General features: G+C 37.5%; 1 protein-coding gene across 10 annotated transcripts in view; it reads right to left on the bottom strand.

The window, feature by feature from the left end:
- The window catches only part of PITPNC1 (phosphatidylinositol transfer protein cytoplasmic 1), a 358,377-nt gene that overhangs the window by 318,873 nt on the left and 17,885 nt on the right, over window positions 1-21,619 (bottom strand). The window contains exon 1 of one of the 10 annotated variants that reach the window (XM_027872639.1): window positions 6,138-6,210. The exons of 6 other annotated variants lie outside the window; for them this stretch is intronic. The gene's annotated coding sequence lies outside the window, so the exon portion shown is untranslated. Of the gene's footprint in view, window positions 1-4,511; window positions 4,562-6,137; window positions 6,211-21,619 lie in introns of those variants that run through there. 3 more of the 10 variants (XM_027872644.1, XM_027872647.1, XM_027872640.1) reach the window with 3 other exon arrangements.

The following is a 21,619-nucleotide window of genomic DNA, read 5'->3' as shown; positions in this document are numbered from 1 at the left end:
GGATTTTTTATGGAGGCTACTTCCTTCCATGCCAGTCAGATCAAAAAATTTGATGATCAAGTTGATAAGTAAAAAAGAAAGTTGGGGGACTTACCATGTCATTGAGTCATTTCTACACCATGCTGGGCTGGGTCACCAAAACAAGGAAAAACAAGGGTAGAGGGCCTCTAGTTAGCTTCCTATGATTAAACAAGTGAACTTACAATCTGCAGCTCACAGATCTGGGGCCTAATACACAGAACTTATAATCATTACCCCTATGGAATCATATCAAATTGATTAATACTGATTGGAATAGAGTAGGAGTCCAAATGAATTATTTCTCACATTCCCTGCCTTTGACCCCAGTCTTTCTTTGGATCATTACAATCTAAATGCATGGAAGGCAATCTTCCATGGAAAACACAAACCAGAAAGGGACAGTCCCCTTACTGAGATGCAAAGGTGACATTAGGGAAGAGTGAAATAAGTACAATTCATAACATACTGATAATATTCCATGTGTTTGAACATTAACTCACAATATGCTAAATATACAATAAATGTCTGAGGTGACTCTCTCACTGATCAAGAGCTACAAGGGATAGGTACCTCCTAGTGAAACAGGCTCGACAACATACATAAATCGGGGGACCCTAGGGCATTTGTTCAAGAGCAGCAGCACAAGCATTGTTTGCCCTACACATGGGTTCTGGGAATCTTTTGAATTTATGAAAATGATTCAAGCAATTTTGACAAACAGCCACCTCGTTATGGTGACGAGAGGCAACATCCCTGCAAACAATACAAACAGATCTAAATGGCTGTAACACAGGGAATGGAGGAAAATAAGGAATAGGTCGAGGTCCATGAACAAAGGAATTATCAGTCATTGTTGGTGGTGGAGGAAAAGAGGAAGTAGGAAATTGAAAAGGAGGATTCAAAGTTCCAATCACTACAGGTTCAGAACAGATAGTTTAGGAATCATCTGTAGGGAGGATGACAATGATGAAAATGTAAAGCTTACTGGAACACAAGGAGGTGTGGGAGAGGATGTTGATGGTAAAAGGTTAGAGTCAAGGCCTCTCATTAAAATTTCATGACATTCTACAGATGATACAACCTATGGGCTCCAAGGTGCATGCCCTTAAAGTCCTACTTTTTAAGGGGACATGCAGCACGACTGAGGCAAGTAGCAACAGTTATAGGACAATTATTATTGAACTGGCATGTGGGGCTAGATGGCTTCTTTGAAGAAATCTTTAAAAAGGTTCTGTAACTATCACACCACAGAGTTCCATAAAGATAGCCTATAGCACAAAGAAAAATCAACTGTTGTGGAACAACTTCCCTTGTCCTATCTCATACAGTTGTCCAGTCTCTAAAACATCCTCTGATGTAGTCCTGTAGTTTCCTGGGGAACTCTCCTCTTTAGAAATACTGGAATGAATAGAGCTTCAGAGCAGCTGCTAGTAGATTTGCTTCTCCAGTTCAGGTCATTTGCAGAGATCTCCTTCTCTTTTAAAAATCTCTGACAGAATAGAACTTAATACAGTTCTAGTTTGCTACTACAATAACCTGGTCAGGTAGTGAGAGCTAGCCCAACCCTTAATAACACTAAGGTGAACATCACCAGACTAGAGAATTTGCATTTTTAGGCTGACAAATTCAAATAAGAACTGAAAAATTTAAAAATCTGTGAACTCAAATTTTATACAATTATATAATTACCTAATCTTGTTACAGCTATTTATTAAAACCCAACTGAAAACTTCCACTTTAGCTGTTTTGCTTTCTAGCTATTCTCTTTTAGCTGTTCATCCCTCCCCTGGGAAAAAGAGATTTTGCTAGGGAATTATAAATGGAATATGCATATTTTTTTTAACAAGGATGACCCCCGATGCACAACTGAATTCATTTAAAAGTTGCCAAAATAACTGCAATTGTCAAAAAAAATTTCTGAGATGGAATGTATAAATACAATGAATAGTCATTTTTTCCTTTTCTTTTTTTTTTTTTTTTTTGGCAATGGGGGTTAAGTGACTTGCCCAGGGTCATACAGCTAGTAAGTGTTATGTGTCTGAGGTCGGATTTGAACTCAGGTCCTCCTGAATCCAGGGCCGGTGTTCTATCCACTGTGCCACCTAGCTGCCCCTTGAATAGTCAATTTCAAGACAGTGCAGATCAAATAAGTTATTTATAATAAAAACATGTTTTCCTTTCAAGACATGCTCAAACACTCAGATAGTAATAATAAACCCAAATAAAATTGGCTTTTCCCATTTAAGTAACACAAAATATTCTGTCATTCTTTCTTTTTTTTTTTTAAACCAAAATTAAAGCTATTTCTGTTTTAGTCTTCGTAATTAGTAGAAAAAGAGTTTAGTCCCATAAATTGTTTCATCAATATCCAATTATCCTTACATTAATTTCAGGAAGGACTAAAATTTTAGGCTAAATAGCTCAAATCTTATACCTGTATCTTATTATAAAAGCTCAGATGTGCTCCGGTATTAGCCCATGAAATAAAGACTTAATATTGTATTTATACTAATAACCTGCCATGATTATAAAAATTTGACATAGAGAAAAAAAATATAGAGACATTGTACAGAAGGGGGGAAATGCTTCCCTAACTTCATGTCAATTCCAGGCTAGAGTCATGCAGATGGCCAACTATATTAAGCCAGGCTTAAAAGGTTTAAGAGGAAATTTCATATCTGGTAAACCAACTCAGGAGAAGCCTACCTCAGCCCATGCCAAGAGTTGTTCTCCCGCCTTCCCCATGAACTCCACCCATGAACTCCACCCATAATTCATGGATATCAGCCTGACAGGGTTACTGGTCTAATAGGATTCCTTGATGATCATACCTGGAATCAGACTCAGAAGATTATCAATTACAGTCCCATGAGGTCTAACAGCAAGTTCCAATAATCATAGCTTCACAGCTTTAAATGGATTCAGTTATTAAGAATCACACATCCTTGATGTAGATGAAAGAAGTTCAAAGTCCATAATTTCATATTTCTAGAATAAACTACCTTTTTAGGTCAGCTTTGAATGGACTTATTCCTTCCAGATCTGTGTCTCAGGTGCTAAGATTTAACACAAACTCAATATAAAATATAACTATAAGAAGAATCGTTATATTAAAAATACACAATTCACCTAAAACTTCAGAGCATTTTAATTGTTGCATCATGAAGGTCTGAATTGGAAAATGAGTCTTTGTCTCTCTTAATATTATTAGACAGATCTTTCAAACAATTTTTACATTTAAAATTCTTAATCCTATTTTGAAAATTGTGTCACATTTTTCACTAACATCTTCCACTAGTCATATTATCATAATAAAAGAATGTCATAGAATGATTATAAACTAAATAACCCACCAATTGTAAGCCTTCATGGTCTTTATTATTTGTGATTCAAATGATAATTCAAAATGATTCTTCACCATACACGCATGTATAATTTAATTTAAAATACCAATATGGTTCATCTTCTTACTTTTTTTATACTTGCCCTTATCAATGGAATTTGCTATGTGAGGAGAAAGGCAGGGACATAGCAACATTAGTTCTGTTTAATTTCAGATATGAGTCATAGGCAGCCAATTATATGACAGGATGTCACAGCCAGGCTCAGAATTAACCAAATGGGAAAACGTCTTATTTACCAAGACGAGGATAGGTCAAGAGAATCCTACCTTCACCTTTACAAGGTCATTCTCTCAACTTTCCCAGGGACAGACATCCACGTGTGACAGTCCTCAGACTGCAGGGACATATGGCATTTCCCTTGAATGATGAACCAGCAGCCTTATGTGACATCAGACGCTTATGCCTGGACTCAAGACTTAGAATAGCAGCAAATTAAAGTCCCAAGAGACTCTTTCTCAAACAGCAAAATTCCACTAATTACAGCTTAGTGCTAAATAATTATTGTTGTGTTTTTTTATGTATTAGCCTCAAAATTTCATCTGAAATTTTTAAACTAATCACAAATTTCCTCTAGTCACCACTATCATTTACAAATTTCATCTAGTCCCAACGATCATGTCTCCCCCTTGGTCTGCAGATAAAGTGAAAGGGTGAACATCAGACCAATTCTAGAATACAACGGGATGAGATTCCCCCAGTAGAGTCCATGTAGGCAAGGGGGTCATATCTGGGCACAATTTCCTTGGTGAAGACTATGGTATCAGAGGGAGCTGTGACTTTAGAACCAGGGAATAGTTCACCCTTGGGCAAGGACTGACTTGGGCACAATAATAACCTTCTGTAAGTGCTCAAAATGAAGTGCAAACTAGCAGATGGCCACCAGCGAATGTGACTTGAAACTCAAGCTTATTAAAAGCTACACAAGTTGGACAAGTAGCAGTCATATAAGTTGCCACTAGTTTGGTGTCTGGAGTAACCTACTCTTGCTTGACTGAATCTGTTATCTCTTGTGTGTCACAATGACCTCCCCTTTACGAACTAAAAATATATGCCTGGTGATAGAAGTTCTGGGGAGGAGTGGCTTACCTTCCTCCGTCCACTGAGACCCTAAAGGCCTGGTTTGCATCCTCTTGCTAGTTGTTGTTCTTCACCACAAGTTCATATATACTTGGTTCAAAATAACAGCATTAAAAGATACAATTATATGAGTTTCCAAATGATCCCAAATGACACCCGCTTACTATCCAAAAGTTTCATTTCCCCACTTTGGGTGGAAGAAGCCATAGTTCCTCAAATGGCAGTGCTGTAGACTTGCACAATACTCTGTCAATAGCGCTCATCCCAATGAACCTCAGACAAAGATCTCCTAAGAGGATTTTACCACATTTTTCTCCCAACAGTAAGTCATTTACTATCATTATTATTATTATTTTCTAGGTTTTTATAGATAAAATATACTCTAATAATCATGTAACAGATATATTTATAATGTAACAGTATTCAGATTGAAAAGAGGAAGAAACTTGCTTTAACAGCTTCTCTTAGCCTTTTTATGTTGAAAACATCACCAATCATGTGATAATAATTTAGTTAAATACCTTTCAAATTTATCAAGTCATAGAAAGTTATTTAGCGTATTACCCCTGACATTTTCATGCTAATCATGGCAGTTTATGTAGTGTTTAGCATGTGCCAGGCTTTTTCAATGTCTTGAAAGTTGCTTAAGACAGTTTTTAGTACTACTTTAAAATGTTTGGTGTATAATTTCTCAATTTTGTTAACATTCTATGTCAATTAAGTATCTATAAATAGCATGGCATTTTTTTCAATTCCATTCCTAAAAGGTCTGAATAGTACAGTGCTCATCCTTTACACAAGACAGGCACTGTGTTACGCACTTCACAACTATGTATTTCTCCCAACAACCCTGGGAGATAGGTGTAAATATTTATTATCCCCTTTGTACATACATGGACTGATTAGATTCTCTAATTTACTACCATTACAATATGTTCAACCCAATCAATTTTGATTTCTAATGACTAGTGGCAATAACCAAACTTCATTTTGCACAAGGTTCCATTATTTTTAGTTAGCTTATTTTAGTTTATATTCAAAAAAATTCAGTGACACTCCCAACTTCCCATGACTATTTTTTATTTCTTCAAATTACCCAAAGACCCAAATCAATTCCTTTAAATTTTCTAAGTTAATAATCCTTTAGCATAACTATTGAAACCAGAGCAAGGAAACAATCCTTCCCTGTCAATCGTTAATATTTGTTTGCTAAATTTATACTTGTTTTGTAATGTTATACTGACTGGGGAAAGGACTTGTAGCATCTGTCAAAGGGTCAGTGCTTTAAAAAATATTCCTAAATCTTTTCTATTTCTGTGGGATTAAGACCCTCTTTGAAATCTCCTTTTCAAAACTCCAAAACCCTTTACTTTCAAACCCTGAATTTACACTGTCAGTATAAACAGACTCCAACTTTCTTTAGCCATCTACTCACTCTTAACTTTTCTTATTTCCTTATACAACACTACTCTTTCTTCTACTTGCTTAATTTCTCTAGTAAACCCCCTTTTGTTCTTTAGTGATTACAAATGCACATTTCATACCAACTTCTTTAAGAGCTTTTGGGCAATTAGAATGTTACAATCACACAGTTTTTTGTTAAGTGATAGGTAAATAGACTCAAAAACAACTCACTCAGTACAAGTTCCTCATTGTAAGGCATCACAGGTTTCAGTAAGCAGGACGGCTTTGGAGAAGAAAGCATGTGTCTCCTCAAAGTTAACCTCTTTTAAGCTGTAAAAGTATTTACCCAGCTATTCTGACAGTGCCCAGGGGGACTGGCCAATGCCCAACTATGGCATAGGAATGTCACAAATATCAGTAAATAATTTGCAAGTTCTGCTTTTTCCTCTCAAAATTTCAGTATTTTATATTTTTACAAGCCATACAGTCATTTTAATTTGATCTTTTGTAATGTGAGCACCTTATATTAGGTATGCATGTGCTTAATTTATTCCTATATCTATTTTAATGTTTTTATTTAAGTCTCTCTTCAATAATTCTTTCCCTAATTTACTATAGCCTCATTTGTACAATTTTAACTTATTTTCACTAACCAATTGATTTCAAAACAAGTCATACTGTGTTTTAATTTACCTAAACAATTGATTTAAGCTATAGCAGTATCATTAAATTTTACTTTACCTTCAGTTGCTTTCTGATTTCAAAACAAGTTCCCTTTTTCTGGGAGCACTTTGGGATTCACCTTCAATCAGTAGTCCCAATTAGGACTTGCTTGGTTCCCTCAGACTGGTTGTTTAAAAGCAATAAACAACACAAGGGTAAATGAACCCCAATTCTGCCCACTTTTATTCTTTTCTGAAGATGTTCTAAAATTTGCTCATTCTGCCTTCCAATAGTAAAAATTTCTTCCTATAATAAACTTATCCCAACTTTAAGTGCAGTTTTAGAAAGTATACCTTTATTCTACACTAAAATTAAAACCAATTTCACAAACTGACACCCCAAAACTTCAGACTTAAAAATTGGCTAGCTGAAACTTGCAAGGATTCATTTTGGCAAATTCTCCAAAACTTCCAATTCTTAATTTCTGGGCTTACCCTCTAAAGTCCTAAGACCACTCAACTAGGGCCTAACAGGCCTTTTAAAGTGAATATTCGACAAAATGTATATCCACTTTCCTTTAAGCCTTCCTAAAAATTTAGCTTTGATTGTCAGTGACTCTCTTAAATAATCATAAGCAAATATAAGTGAAAATAACTTTTTCCTTTCTTCATCTCTGTAAAACTAAAATGAGCCTCCTTCTCAGGTCAGAAGAGGATGGGATTGCTCCCAGGATGGTCACATACCTTGACAGCTTACTGTTGAGGCAGGGAATCTCTCCCCTAAGGCTATCAGGTCAGGCCATAATTATTGTTCCCTCAAGGTTGTCAGAGCTAGAGTGGAGAATCACTCCCCCAAACCCTACCTATCCACGGACTGTCACTGGGTGCTCTAAATGGATTCCTCATCCCAATGTAAGTCACTGAAATGAGTTCCCCTTCAATTAGTTTGAGAGATTTCTCTACTAATGACAATGATTTAATTGCTCTTTAATAAAAGGATTTAAAGGCAAAAAAACAATCTATTTTAACCCTGCCAACAGGAAGTTTTAAAATTAGCTAGATGGCTAGCTGGCTGAAAATGAGAAACTAGCAATTCCACTGCTGAATCTCCCCAGTCTTAACAAAACGAAAGTAAGAAAAAAGGAGGAAAAAAAAACAAAACAGTAGCCTATATATAAAAAGTTATAATTATGGCCACATAATATATAAATAGAATTTGAATGCTGCAGAGATTATAAATTTAAACATATTAGTCACAAATTCAAACAGTCTACTCTTAGCCCACTCACAGACCCTTCTTAAAGAAAATGAATTTAGGATAAATCAAGGTAGACTCACCAATCTTCAGCTGAGAGAAACATAACCTTAGGCTCAGAGAATTTAGGTACAGATAGCAAAAGGAGTCCAACCTCTAAGGGCTGTTGTTCATGGGGGAGCCATCAGTGAAAATTCTCCCAGTGTGTACTTCCTTTTTGGGTCCCCTGCAGGGGCCAGCCTAAAGAGGTTGAGGTCCACACATGGAAATCCCATCTTGGGTACCAATAATGTGGGGATTAAAATTGTCCAACCTACAATAAGAGAGACTGAGGCAGAGCTCTAAGCCAATGGTCCTTTGTTAAAGGGTCCATGGTCCCCTCTAATGACGTGGACCTCAGATCTTCCTCATGATCTGAATGCTATCCCTTCTTCCAGGACCTTATTATTATAAGATTTGATACCTGAACATTCTAAAGAGGCTATACAAAGTACAGAATCCCATTGGTTGATAGATCTTGTTTCATAGGCCAAAAAATGATGCATGAACTAGAAATGGTATGTGAGCAGGGGGCGGGGGGAGTCTCAGGTTGGGCGAAGCATGGGGCATCTCCACTGACTAACTGGTCATAAGATGGTCACCTGCTCATGCTGGACAAGAGAGAATGGTCCGGAGGTAAAAAAATAAGTTGGGGGACTTTCCATGTCATTCAGTCACCTCCACCATGCTGGGCTTGTTCACCAAAACAAGGAATAACAAGGGTGGCGAGCCTCTAGTTAGCTTCCTATTAAGCAAATGAATTTACAGTCTGTAGCTCACAGATCTGGGGTCTAATATACAGAACTTAGAATCACTACCCCTGTGGAATCATATCAAATTGATAAATACTGATTGGAACAGAGTAGGGGTCCAAATGAATTATTTCTCACATTCCTGGGCACATGATTAATTTTTATCTTTGTGAAGCTATAAATCATACTGAGAGGAAGAATGTACAGAGTTAGCCTAAAAACCACAAAGAGCTGAGTTCAAGTCCTACTTCTGATATACACTGGCCACAAGCTGCAGAGAAGGTGCTTAACTGAATTGTTATAGAGGGAATTTCTTCATCCAGAAGAATGAAATCATAGGTTATCTTAAATTATACTGTTTAAAAAGTTAATTAAACAAATAATTTCTGCCCAAATTTCTGCCCAACACAACTCCAAAATAGGGACTTTCCAATTTGGGCACAATTTTTTTCACAAACTACATAAACAATTTTGAAAGCATCTATCAGTTGAAGCCCTTGTACATAAGCAGAAAAAAAATTATATAACCACATTTTGCTGTTTAAAAACCTATCTACAATGACTGAAAGGTGTGGTTGATTTCCTTGGCTCTTGTTAAACATCTACAAAACCACTTTTACCCTCTGTTTTATCATCATGACAGCTACAATGGAAAAATAGCACAAAAGTACAAAACTCACAAGAAATAAAACCCACAACAATTTTGGTGAGTACTGGGACTTAACTGTTGGTTTTTTGTTTTGTTTTGTTTTTTTTTAAGTGCTAAGTTGCTGTAAGATGTAACAAAAAGAACTTTATATTTGAATACATCAGAAGGGCACTAATGTTACTTGGATACCACCTACCCTTTGAGGGTCACTAAAAATACAGACACCTTCTGAATAACAAACTTCAGCCCTAGGAAAATCTTGTCTAGTGGCCTCATGCCATCTAATCCAATTCAAAAGACTAAATTGAATGTGTACAGTGAGCAAGGCACTGTTCTGGACATTGGGATTTCAAAGACAAGTAAAAAGCAGTCACTGGCCTCAAAGAGCTTCTCTCTTAAAGAGGGGAATGTAGAATACAAATAAATAGTGCATGATGTTTCACCCTCTCTATACCTATCCCAAGGCCATTCTGACCCCACCATCCTTACTTCGTCAGCAACACATCTATCTTGACTGATGGTACAAGTAACTGCAGCTTGGGGAGTATCAGAACCCAAATCTCTTTCCTACCACACTTTTTTTGTTCCCCCTCCCAGCTAATTTCACTTTAAGCAATCTCTTCCCGGCACCTAAAGACATATTCTCACCCTTCTTCTTCCCTCTCTTTCCCAACTCTCACCTATTTACTCTAAGAGATGACTTCCCTCATTCTTTAGTACCATTTATGAGCTGAAAAAAAGACCCTAATCATGAAGATAATCAGAAGAATAGGGTAAGTGCCAGACATACACATACATACACACATACATACATATATACATGAGTATACATGTGTATATGTACATATATTGACACATTCTTACATAACAATGTTTCCATAAGTATACATAGACATACACACACATATAAGGAAATCTCTTGAGTTTTTAAGAGAAATTCCTTCTAAGAAAAAACAGATGCAATCAACCACTAAAGACCTTCAATACTCCCAAAAGTCTCCACCAAAGTCTCTAACTGCATCCTCTACCTCTTCTCATTAAACTATCCTCCCCTTGAGTACTGACTAGCTAATGAGGAAAAAACAATGACTTCATTTTTTATTTTTAAATTAATTTTATTATTATTATTTTCTGTTTTGATTAGCATGGCAATAATATAGTTTTCTATAATTTTTCATCCAAGATGCAAATATTTCAGATACATCAGAAGCTAAGTAGGCTTTAGGTGGGGCTAGTTTGGAAAATATTCATAATATTCATTTACTGCTTTTTGTGGAAAAATAGGTTCTCCAAAGAACTAACTTATAACCAAACTATAGACAACAAATGGAGATGGCCTGTTTTGCAAATGTCCCATGGTCTAAACGATGCCACAAGAGGGGTCTGGGGCACAAATCCTAGCCCTGGAACCTTCCCAGTATCCTATTTTGAACAGTCAGTCACATGTGAATTTGTCTCCCAACAGCTGCTCCTCTTTGGCCTCTTCAAAGTCAAAAGGTACAGAAAGATCTTAAGCAGTTTTCCTACCAAAGGCAGGACTAGAGCTTCCCTTCCTCTGCCCATTCCCAAAAAAGATATGACACTTGTCAACAGTGGAAAATAGTTCTCCGACTAGAATGGCAATGGAAACAATGATGCTTCCATTTTTCTCAACTCCCCCTCCCTTCCCTATAATAGTGCCAGGAAATAGCTTGCAAAAATGGCAGGCTCCGTTATGCTATGGAGTGGAACTAATAGATATTTTGCAACTCTTAAGATGGGTAGACAGAAAAGTTTTTTCTATGAATTTTCTTTAGAAGACAGATACACTGAGAAGACACCCCACCCACCCAGCCCTACAGTGGAGGTAGGAAGTCCACAGGTTTGTAACACATTACACATATTTTCAGATTTTTTCAGTGTATTGATCAGTTGTATTGATTTTTTTCCCCTCTTTTTTTTCCTGTCTTTAAAAAGTATTATTTATTATATGGGATGTTTCTCTGGTAGAGGTATGGGGAGGGATCCTGGAAAGAACTATGTGATAAAAAAAACCAGAAGATATCAATAAAAATTTTACTTTTTGAAAAAGATATAAACAGAGATAATTATGTTATTAATTGACTAATGTATAGCTAATGTGAACTGCATTCTTCTTACCTTACATAAACTTCAAGAACTTTGAGGACAGAATCCAGTTCAAATCAATCCAGAGATAAACATTTCTCACACCTTCCACAACTCCCACCCCTCTCCTAAAAAGAGGCAACGAGGTATGAAAGGTAAAGAATACAGAGCTTGGCAATCAGAAGATCTAAATCTGAATCTCTGCTCTGTGTGACCTTGGATAAATTACTTAAACAACTCTGAGGTCCAGTTCCATTACTGTAAAAAGGGAAGAATAACTGTCCTGCCTACCTTACAGGGTTGCTTTGAAGGTCAAATGAAATTATGCAAGTGAATGTGCTTTATAAGCTATGAATTATTATGATTATTAAATTTTAGCAGATTTCCATAAGGTAATAGATTAATAAACGCCCTAGAATGCTGATTTTTGAGGGGCAGTTATGCGGTGCTGGGGATAAAGTACTGGGTCTGGAGTTAGGAAGACCTGAGTTCAAATCCATACTCAGATACTTAATAGCTATGTGACTCTGGGGGAGTCCTTTAACCCTGGTTTGCCTCAGTTTCCTCATCTGTAAAATGAGTTGAAGAAGGAAATGGCAAACCACTGTGGTATCTTGGCGAAGAAAATCCCAAATGGGGTCAGAAGAGTTCAACAAGACGGAACAACAATAAAATGCTGATTTGTCCCTAATTAGCATAAGGGGGAAGTGGGAGGAGGGGATTGGGAGGAGGGGATTGGGTGTTAAAGGTGAGGAGGGGTTCTGAATTTCCTGGCTTCTACTTCAACAGTAAACTCTTTTTTGTAGAAAATATTTCTGTAACATATTAGTTCACTTTTCTTTCTGATTTAGTAGAAGATACTGAAAACTGATGACATTTTCAAGTGAGTCCTATGCCCTTAAAAGAATCACAAATTTAGAGCAGAGAAGTATTTTAGAGATTATCTAATTCAGATTTGGGGCGGGGGGGGGGGGGGGGAGAAAGGGAGCATTCACGAACTTGTATGGGGAAAATTTCATATCTTTATTTTTTCAAAACTTTGGTTTCCTTTGTAATCATATACATTTTATTTTATGCATTTAAAAACATTATTAAAAGGGGTCCATAGACTTCACCAGATTGCCAAGACACAACACAAAAAAAGACTAAAAACTCTGCTAAACCTAACTCTTCATTTTACCAATGAAGAAATTGAGGCCCAGAGAGGTTAATTTAACCTTTGGTAATGGCTTCCAAATTCAGCTCTCTGTCTTATACTACACCACAATGCCTCTGCTTAGACCAACAATGTTGCCACAACCCAAAACAGTTTGGGAACTCCTCTCAATTCCTTTGACAACAATTAGCAGCATTTTCTTAAAAAAAAAAAAAAAATGCATTCATTGGCGACAATGTTCATCCACTGACGGTAATTAGGATTCTTTTTTTTTTTTTAAACAGCCCATAAATCATTTCGAACCAAAGCTAGTGAATAAAGTAGAGATCAAACTGGGAAATGTATTTTTGGTCAAAACAAAGCATGATTATATAGTAACAAGACTGATTTGTATATGTCTGTGCAGCTTGTAAGTAAAATGTCATATGCAAATAAGAGCATCTGGAGGACGTTATTATCTATAGTGAATTCTCTTCCATTTGGATTCTGCACTGGACTCATGAATACCTTTGGCAAGCATCTGCTAGTATTAGAGGATTTAGGGATGGAAGGTGTTATCTAGTTTAGCTGTCACCTTTTAAAGATAAGAAACCTAAGGATCAGAGAGGCTAACTGATTTGTCCAAAGTCATGAAGCTGGTAAAGTGGCAAGTCAAGATCTGAACCCACTTATTCTGAGTAAATCTAAGGCTCTTTGCACTATATTTCATACCACTATACCCACTGTATTATGCTTAAATTCTCTCTCACCATACACACACACACACACACACACACACATACACACCTTGCACAAGCAACACAAGATGAATTCTTTTTTTCAATTAATATGTAACTGCCTTCTCTTCTTCCCTCCTCTACAAAAGAAAAAGGAAAAACAAAATCCTGAAACAAATATGCATAGTCAAGCAAAAAAAAAAAAATTCTAAGACTGTCCAGGTCCAAAAATGTGGGTCTCACTCTGTGTATCTATTCTATCATCTCTCTCTTGGAAGGCAGGCAACATTCTAAATCATTGGTCCTCTGTAATTATGGTTTATTAACTGCATTGATCAGAATTCTTATGTTTTTCAAAATTGTTTTGACAATGTTCTGTTCATTCAGCATCAGTTCAAGGTGAGGTTCAAGTGACACCCATTATGCCAACACATTTTTTATTTGTATAGACTTCTACTAGTGAGATAAGAAATTTTGTAAGATAAGAAATTTTGCTCCCACTCAACCGTTTTACTCCCTAATATAACCTTTTCCCCATTTCTTTTCTTCTTTTAAGATCAAAACATAAAATCATTCCCAGCCCTCTATATTATTTGACTCCCTCAAGGACACTGGGCAGCTAGGTGACAAGTGGGTAGAGTACTGGACCTGGAGTCAGGAAGACTAATCTTCGTAAGTTCAAATCTGGCTTCAGACACTTACTAGTTGTGTGGCCCTGGGCAAGTCACTTAACCCTATTTGCCTCAGTTTCCTCATCTGTAAAATGAGCTGGAGAAGGAAATGGCAAACCAATTCAGTGTCTTTGCCAATAAAACCTCAAATGGGGGCATGAAGAGTTGGATGTGATTGAACAACAACAATAAGGACATTACAGTTCTTAGGGGTATCATCTCCTGACACCCCATTAGAATACAAGTACTTCATCCTTGTAAAGTCTTCTGATTGCTCATTAATATTTACCTTTTTATATTTCTCTTTACTTCTATATTTCTTCCTATATATTTCAAAGTTTCTGCTCACTTCTAATCTTTTCATCAGAAATGTTTTGAAGTCCTCTGTTTCATTAAAGGCTCAATTTTTCCCCTCTGGGATTATATTCAGGTTTTCTGCATTTTTCTTACTTATAAGGCTATTTTATTTTGTCTTTTGGAATGCTGTCTTCCATGGTTTCCACTTCCTTAAAGTGGCAGCCATTAAATCTTGTGCAATACTGATTTCGGTTCCTTATTATTGAACTTTTTCTTTCTGGACGCTTGTATTATTTTTTATTTTACCTGGAAGCTCTAAATTTTGAGAGTGAAATTCCTGGAAGTCCTCATTTTGGAGTTTCTTTCAGGAGGTGACTGGTGGGTTATTTCTCTTTTTACTTTGCCCTCTGGTTCTAAGAGATCTATCTGGGCAGTTTTCTTTCATAATTTCTTGTAAAATTACACTCAGCTTCTTTTTTGGTCTTGGTTTTCAGGTAATCCAATGAATCTTAAAATGATCTCTCCTTGTTCTGTTTTCTGGAGCAGTTGTTTTTTATATATCCTGTATTGTCTTCTATTTTTTTAATCTTTTGACTTTAATGTTTATTGTTATCTCATTGAGTCATTAAGTTATCAGGTAGTTTGTTACTTGGGTAAAGTATTCTATCTCTTGAACTAAGCCATCTCTTTCCATGTTTCTACAGATTTAGTCCTTTTCCAATTCCTTCTTCTATCAGTCTCATTTCATTTAAATATCATTTAAACTCATCTTTAAACTCTTTCATCATTTCCTGTAGGAATTCTAATTGACCTTGTCATCAAGATGGGTTTTTCTTTAAGGCTTTGCTTGAAGGTATTTTTTAACTATTCTCCTTTTCTGGGTTTCTGTCTCAAGCACCCTGGACTCATGATAGTTTTTTTTTATCTTTTTTATACAATTTTTATTATCTTTTTTATTATCTAATTCTTCTAGGGGTCTTCTCTGGGAAGTCTTGGCATTATTGGCCTAGCTGGGAGCTCTGGGACCTAAATCTGTAATCCAATCTCCCTCAGAGACTTCTGTACTACTATCCTAGGGGAGGGATGGAGTCTGGGATCTCCTCTGGGAGACTCCATACTTGGGACTCTGGTTGCTTGTGTTCTTAGCCTTTCTAGCAGATACCATGCTACTTACCGGCTTAGGAATTCTGGATGCTGCCTCTGCACTCCTGGTTTCTTTGGAATTCTCCTTGCTATTAGCCTGAGCCCAGGTCTGTGATGAGATGTGGACACCCCAACGCTGCTCGTCCTAGAGCAGAGCTCTAGGCATTGTCTGTGATCCTAGCCCAACTCCTGTTCCACAGTCCCTGCCCTGGTCACTTACCTATAGGCCAAATTTGTGATTTTAGGCTGGAAAGATGACCCACTCTAAGTAGTTTCTCCTCCAGATTCCCAATCACTTAGTCTAGTGTTTTTAAATCATTGTTACTGTAGTTTTGGGTTTTTTGGGGGGGGAGGGTGGAGCTAGCCTATACTGTTTTACTCTTTTTCCACTATCTTGGTTAGACTCAATATATATTCTTCAAGATATAGCCTACTGTAAACAATCAGATTCATAAGTCTGTCTCTTTCTTACTCAAGGATACCTTCACTAGACCATTCTCAACAGAATGAGAATTTCAACAGAAATGAGAATATATGGATCGGTAGTTACTGATTACATTAAGCCTCAGAATATTATAAGATGTCTTCAATGAAATCCCCATAGTCACTCAAAAGAGATTGGTGTAGTAATCCACACATAAAAATCTGAACAGATAAAGAATGCCTAGTAATAAAATTATTATATTCAGTAGGATGGGCAATCCATTTAGTTAGGGGGGAGGGAGAGAGAGGAAAAGTGAGGGAGAGACAGAATGACAGAGAGAGAAATGTTAGGACAGGCACTGTGGATGGACAAGGAACTAGGCCTAAAACTGATCAGGATTTGCAATGATCTCAAGCTACTTCCTGCCACCAAAGCCCATTTCTTAATACTAATATTCTCCCAGTGATGTTATGTGACTTTCAGTCAAATAGTCACAACAGAGAGTCAAAATGACTGGTGATACAAAAGGCAAAGGCAACACATATGAATATTTAAGAAGGTTTGAACACAAGAAACTACATAAAAGACCTCTTCATCCAAGACACATATGGTGGGAAAAAGAGATGGGCTGGTCACAGAGCAAGGGTAAAGTATAACAGATCTTCACTCCCACAAAACATTAAAAGATTAAAAGGAAGCACTCCAGCACAGTACACGGATTGGCTCTGGAAGATTTATGGGAAGACATAGACAAGAATCATACAGGATGAGAATGCATGGATAGACTGTGATTTCCACCTGTAGAGGTAGTGGCCACAACAATGAGATCATAAGCATTGAAATAGCTTATAAAGCGTCTCTGGAAGAGATTCCAAAAATATTTTGAGCAACAGCAGCCTCCAAAGGTGACTGTTTTGAAGGACAACACTAGCTTGGAGAGATGAGGGGGGTTTTTTTTTGTATGTTTATTAAAATAGCTCCATTACTCTACCATCTGACCACATATCTCTATACCAAAAAGGATAAATTTCCCTAAGTGCAGGAAGAGCTTAAAGTTTTAAGATGTCATCTGAATGTGATTAAAACAAGGTCCTGATTAAAAATAGGCAGTATTTACAAAGATGCAGGTGTTGAACTGAATTCAAAACATTCCACAAACATGTTCCCAGTTTGATAGGGTCAATGTCCTTTAGTGCACTTAACAGGACCAACCTCAAAACAGAAAGGAGGTATCCTCTCTTCTTTTTTGGGGGGTGGGGTTTGAGGCAATTGGGGTTAGGTGACATGCCCAGGGTCATGCAGCTAGTTAAGTGTCTAGGCCAGAGATTTGAACTTAGGTCCTCTTGACTCTAGGGTCAGTGCTCTATCCATCGTGCCAAGTAGCTGCCCCCTTCTCTTTTGATATATTAATCACAAACGTACTAGCTGTGTGACCTTGAGAAAGCCACTTAACCCCAATTGTCTCACCAAAATACACACACACAAAAAAAAAAGATACATTAATCACAGAAACTACTTTCAAAGAGGAATGTGACTTTCTCACGCAAGAAAGCCCAACTGGTAAGGATGCTTTGTCTGCCATTCCTTTGAGCCAATGGGTGGTATGATGGAAGACAGTGAGGCAGGTGGCCTCTGCCTGAAACCCAGGAACTTCTAGTTCCAAAATACTTATTGTGACCTTGGAAAAGTAACTTTCCCCTGGGTCTGCTTCTTCCTCTGAACAATGAGGGCATTGGGATAACTCCTACAAGGTCTTTTCTAGCTCCAAAATTCTAGATCCTGTGAATGCAGTTGAAATGAATAATAGAAACTGATGCCCCAAAATACATGGTTTATAAACAGAATTCATCTCTTCAGTATCTTCCTGGAACATGAGTGCTGCCATGACACATCAGTGAGCCTGATTGCTTTATGAAAGTATATAATGGTGAGCTTAGTGAAAGGTCAGGTTCAAGCAAGGTCTTCTGACGTAGGACATTGTGACTAGATCAGATAAGGAAGCCCAAGTGAGCCAGGGCACCTGACTCACTCTTCACTCACAAGGCAGAAAGATGGTGGGACCAATGAGTCCTTTAAAATCCCTGTTATGAAAATTTGATCATGACACTTTAAAAATAGCAATTATATGACAAGAAACCACTACCTCTATATATACACAAGATTAGAAATATTTTTTAGGAAAAGGGGACAGACCATGCTGGGTGCTCTTAACCTGAGATCCATGGACCTTTAAGGATCCACTGATAGATGGGTGTGAGAATCGTCCAAAAACTTGGATGGGAAAAAATTATATCTTTATTTTCACACTAACCTTTGATTTCTATGTAATCCTATGCTTTTAAATATATTATAAATATATTAAATAAAATATAACATATATGTAAATATATTTTTTAAATATATAAAGGAAATAAACTTTAATTAAGCACCTACTGCTAGCTAGGCACAAAACTAAGGGCTTTTCAAATATTCTCATTTGATCCTTACAACAACGTTGGATGCAGTTATTATCCCCATTTTATAGTAAACTGAGGCAGCTAGGTGGCAGAGTGCATAGAGTGCCAGGTATGGAGTCAGGAAAACCCATCTTCCTGAATTCAAATCTGGCCTCAGACACTTAAGAGGTCCTTAGGCTTTAACAGACTGCCAAAGGAATGCACAACTCAAAAAAAGTTAAGAACCCCTGGGCTAGTGTTCTCAACATTAACGATGACATAAGAAAATACTGCTGCACTCTCTGGTTAATGCTAGAAAAGTCTGTTTCCTCTGTTAAGTTGCAAAACTAAAAATGGAATTAACTCAGAAATTAGACTATATAAAATATCTCTCTCTGAGTCTGAGTCACATTTTCTTATATGTGAATGTAACCGGATGTGGGCAGACAGGAATTCCACAATGTTTATCTTCTTAAGCCCCCAGAGAACTCAGCCCCTCCCATTTCCTAAGAAAGGGAGAAGACGGAGAACTACCCAGGTGAGAGAGACAAGACACAAAGGGTAGACAAAGCAACTGCCCTTACCTAGAGGGAGCTGGCAGGGGAGAGGAGGCTGAGAGGTTAGGATGAATCTATAAGGATTCCATTCAGAACTGACGTAAACTAACTATAGCCGGGGGTGGTCTGGAACCAGCCGGAGCCAAAAGGTCAATTGTTAACTTTCAGCAAGAGTATTTACACCTCAGCAGAGGCTGCAAACCAAGGCTAGATTGATTGTTTTGTAGACTTAAAAAAAGTGTTAATAAGGCAGATTAAACTTTAAATTTTTGTCTTATGGGTCCAGAGATCAGGTTGTTAAACATTTACCCTGGTGGTGAACCCCCTGGCTGTACCCCTCCCAGTTTCCGCCAGCAAAACTGGTGACTCTTTACTCTCCCCACCCCTCATTTTCCTCCTATTCTTATGCTCACCCAAAACAGTGCTGAACTTTGTATCCTGAATCCTTGATCTCTTAAGTTTGCTTTGCTTTCTGCTCCCTGTTTTTAGGCAATTTTCTCTTTAAAAACGTGGCCATTCACCGTATTACTGATTTGTGTGTTCTTGAGACAAATGCAGCTGAGAGAGAGGCCATAAATGGTAAAGCATATAAGACAATAGATCAGGAAATTTTATAATGACAGAGACATATATAGATATAGAATATATATATACACACAAACACAAACACACACACACACACAAACACACATATCCAATCCAATAAACATTTATTAAATGCCACTATGGGGCAGGCACGGTGCTAAGTGTTAAGGATACAATTAAAAAAGACAGTACCTTGCCCTAAAGGAGTTTACAATCTAATGAGGGGAGACAAGGCACAAAAGAAGGGGGCGGGGGAGGAAAGAGGAATAGACCAGAAGGTGCCCTGTGCAGGACTATCTTGTTCCGTTGAGTTGAAACCAGTTAGAACAGCAGATAAAAAGTGGAGAGAGCAAAAAAGTCTAGTTTCTACTACCTATATATAGGAAGGCATTGGGAGTAGTTAGGAGGCAGAGGGAAGCAGTGTCAGTCAAGGTTTGAGTCAACAGCATAGTTAAGTTTAGAGGTGATGAACAAGATGCCCTGTGGAGTTGAGACCAGACAGTCTGGTTTAATCAACAAAGGGAGAGAAATTCTCTATTTATTGCTACTTAATGTCTATGACCATTTAAAAAAAAATTTATAAGTGCATTTCAATATACCATGATTCCTTTGTAATCCTATGTATTTTATTTTATGCATTTAAAAACATTATTATGGGGCAGCTAGGTGGTGCAGTGGCTAGAACACCAGCCCCAGAGCCAGGAGGACCTGAATTCAAATCTGGCCTCAAACACATAACACTTACTAGCTGTGTGACCCTGGGCAAGTCACTTAACCCCATTGCCTAGCCAGAAAAAATAAAAGAACTATCACGTTAGGGGCAGCTAGGTGGTGTGGTGAATAGAGCTCTGGCCTTGGAGTCAAGAGTACCTGAGTTCAAATCCAGCCTCAGACATTTTACTCTTACTAGCTGTGTGACCCTGGGCAAGTCACTTAACCCCGATTACCTCACCAAAAAGCAAAAAACAAAAAAAAAACCATTATTTTGAGAAGGGGTCCATAGACTTTAAGAAGCTTACCCAAGGGGTTCATGACTCCAAAAAAGTGAAAAACCTCTGGTCTGAATGCTGGAAACTTACCAGCTGGAAAATCATGATGAACAAAAATGATTATATTGATTCGTATGTTTATAGCTTCCCAAAAGCAGGGAATAATAAAAGAATTCTAACCCACATCTAGATGCAAATAAGTTAGTCAGCAATCTTGATGAGAAAAGATTTGTAAACAGGCTGGAGTTAGCTTTTGAGAGGAAGTTGCCTCAGGCACCTTCCTTTTTTTGCCAAGCAGATTTAAAAAGAAAGAAAGAAGGAAATAAGCATTAATTAAGCACCTACTAAGAGCCAGGCACAAAGCTAAGGGCTTTTCAAATACTATCTCATTTGATCCTTAAAACAACCTAGAAAGTTAGGTGAGGTTATTATACCCATTTTACAGTTAAGGAAACTGAGGCAGCGAGGTGGCAGAGTGGATAGAGTACCAGGTATGGGTCAGGAAAACTCATCTTCCTGAATTCAAATCTGGCCTCAGACACTTAAGAGTTGCCTAAGTCACTTCACCCTGTTTGCCTCAGTGTCCTCATCTGTAAAATGATCTGGAGAAGGAAACAGCAAACCACTCCAGTATCTTTGCCAAGAAAACCCCAAATGGGGTCATGAAGAGTCAGACACTACACACTACTGAAAAATGACTGAACAACAACAAAACTGAGGTAGACAGAGGCAGACACTAGTTAAATGTCTGAGGTCAAATGTGAACTCCAATCTTCTTCACTTTAGATCCAGCATTCTATCACAGTGCTAGAGGAGTTAGCTGCCTCAGTCAGGTCTCCCAAGGGGTAGAATGATGGAAGAGTCACCATTGAAGGCTTGGAGCTGAGAAGGAATACCCTACCCACACAAAGATAACCAAAAAGGAAAGACTTAGTTCTGTTCACCAGTCAAAGCATCTTCTTTCCCACACAAATGTTAGATTGCTGAATCTCTATAAAACCATATAAACACTTACCTACTACAATAATTTCTCAAGCTATTAATGATTTCTCAGATGTTAAGTATCTGGCCCTAATCCAATGAACATTATGAGCAAACCTGCATAGTAAATAAGGAATTCTTGGAAGGTTAGCTGCCCACAGGCTACTTAGACATAGGCTGTCATCAAATAAATGTTTGGTCAGCCTTATTTATCTGAATGATTCAAGTTTGGGGAGGGGTTTGGATAAAACAATCTAATGACAATCGAACATAAGAGGAATTAAGAGATTATAGCT

This window comes from Vombatus ursinus, unplaced genomic scaffold, assembly GCF_900497805.2.
Source record: "Vombatus ursinus unplaced genomic scaffold, bare-nosed wombat genome assembly UNPS02014801.1, whole genome shotgun sequence".
In the NCBI taxonomy this organism is placed as follows: Eukaryota; Metazoa; Chordata; class Mammalia; order Diprotodontia; family Vombatidae; genus Vombatus; species Vombatus ursinus.
The sequence above is the reverse complement of the archived record's forward strand: the minus strand, read 5'-3'. Positions and strand labels throughout refer to the sequence as shown.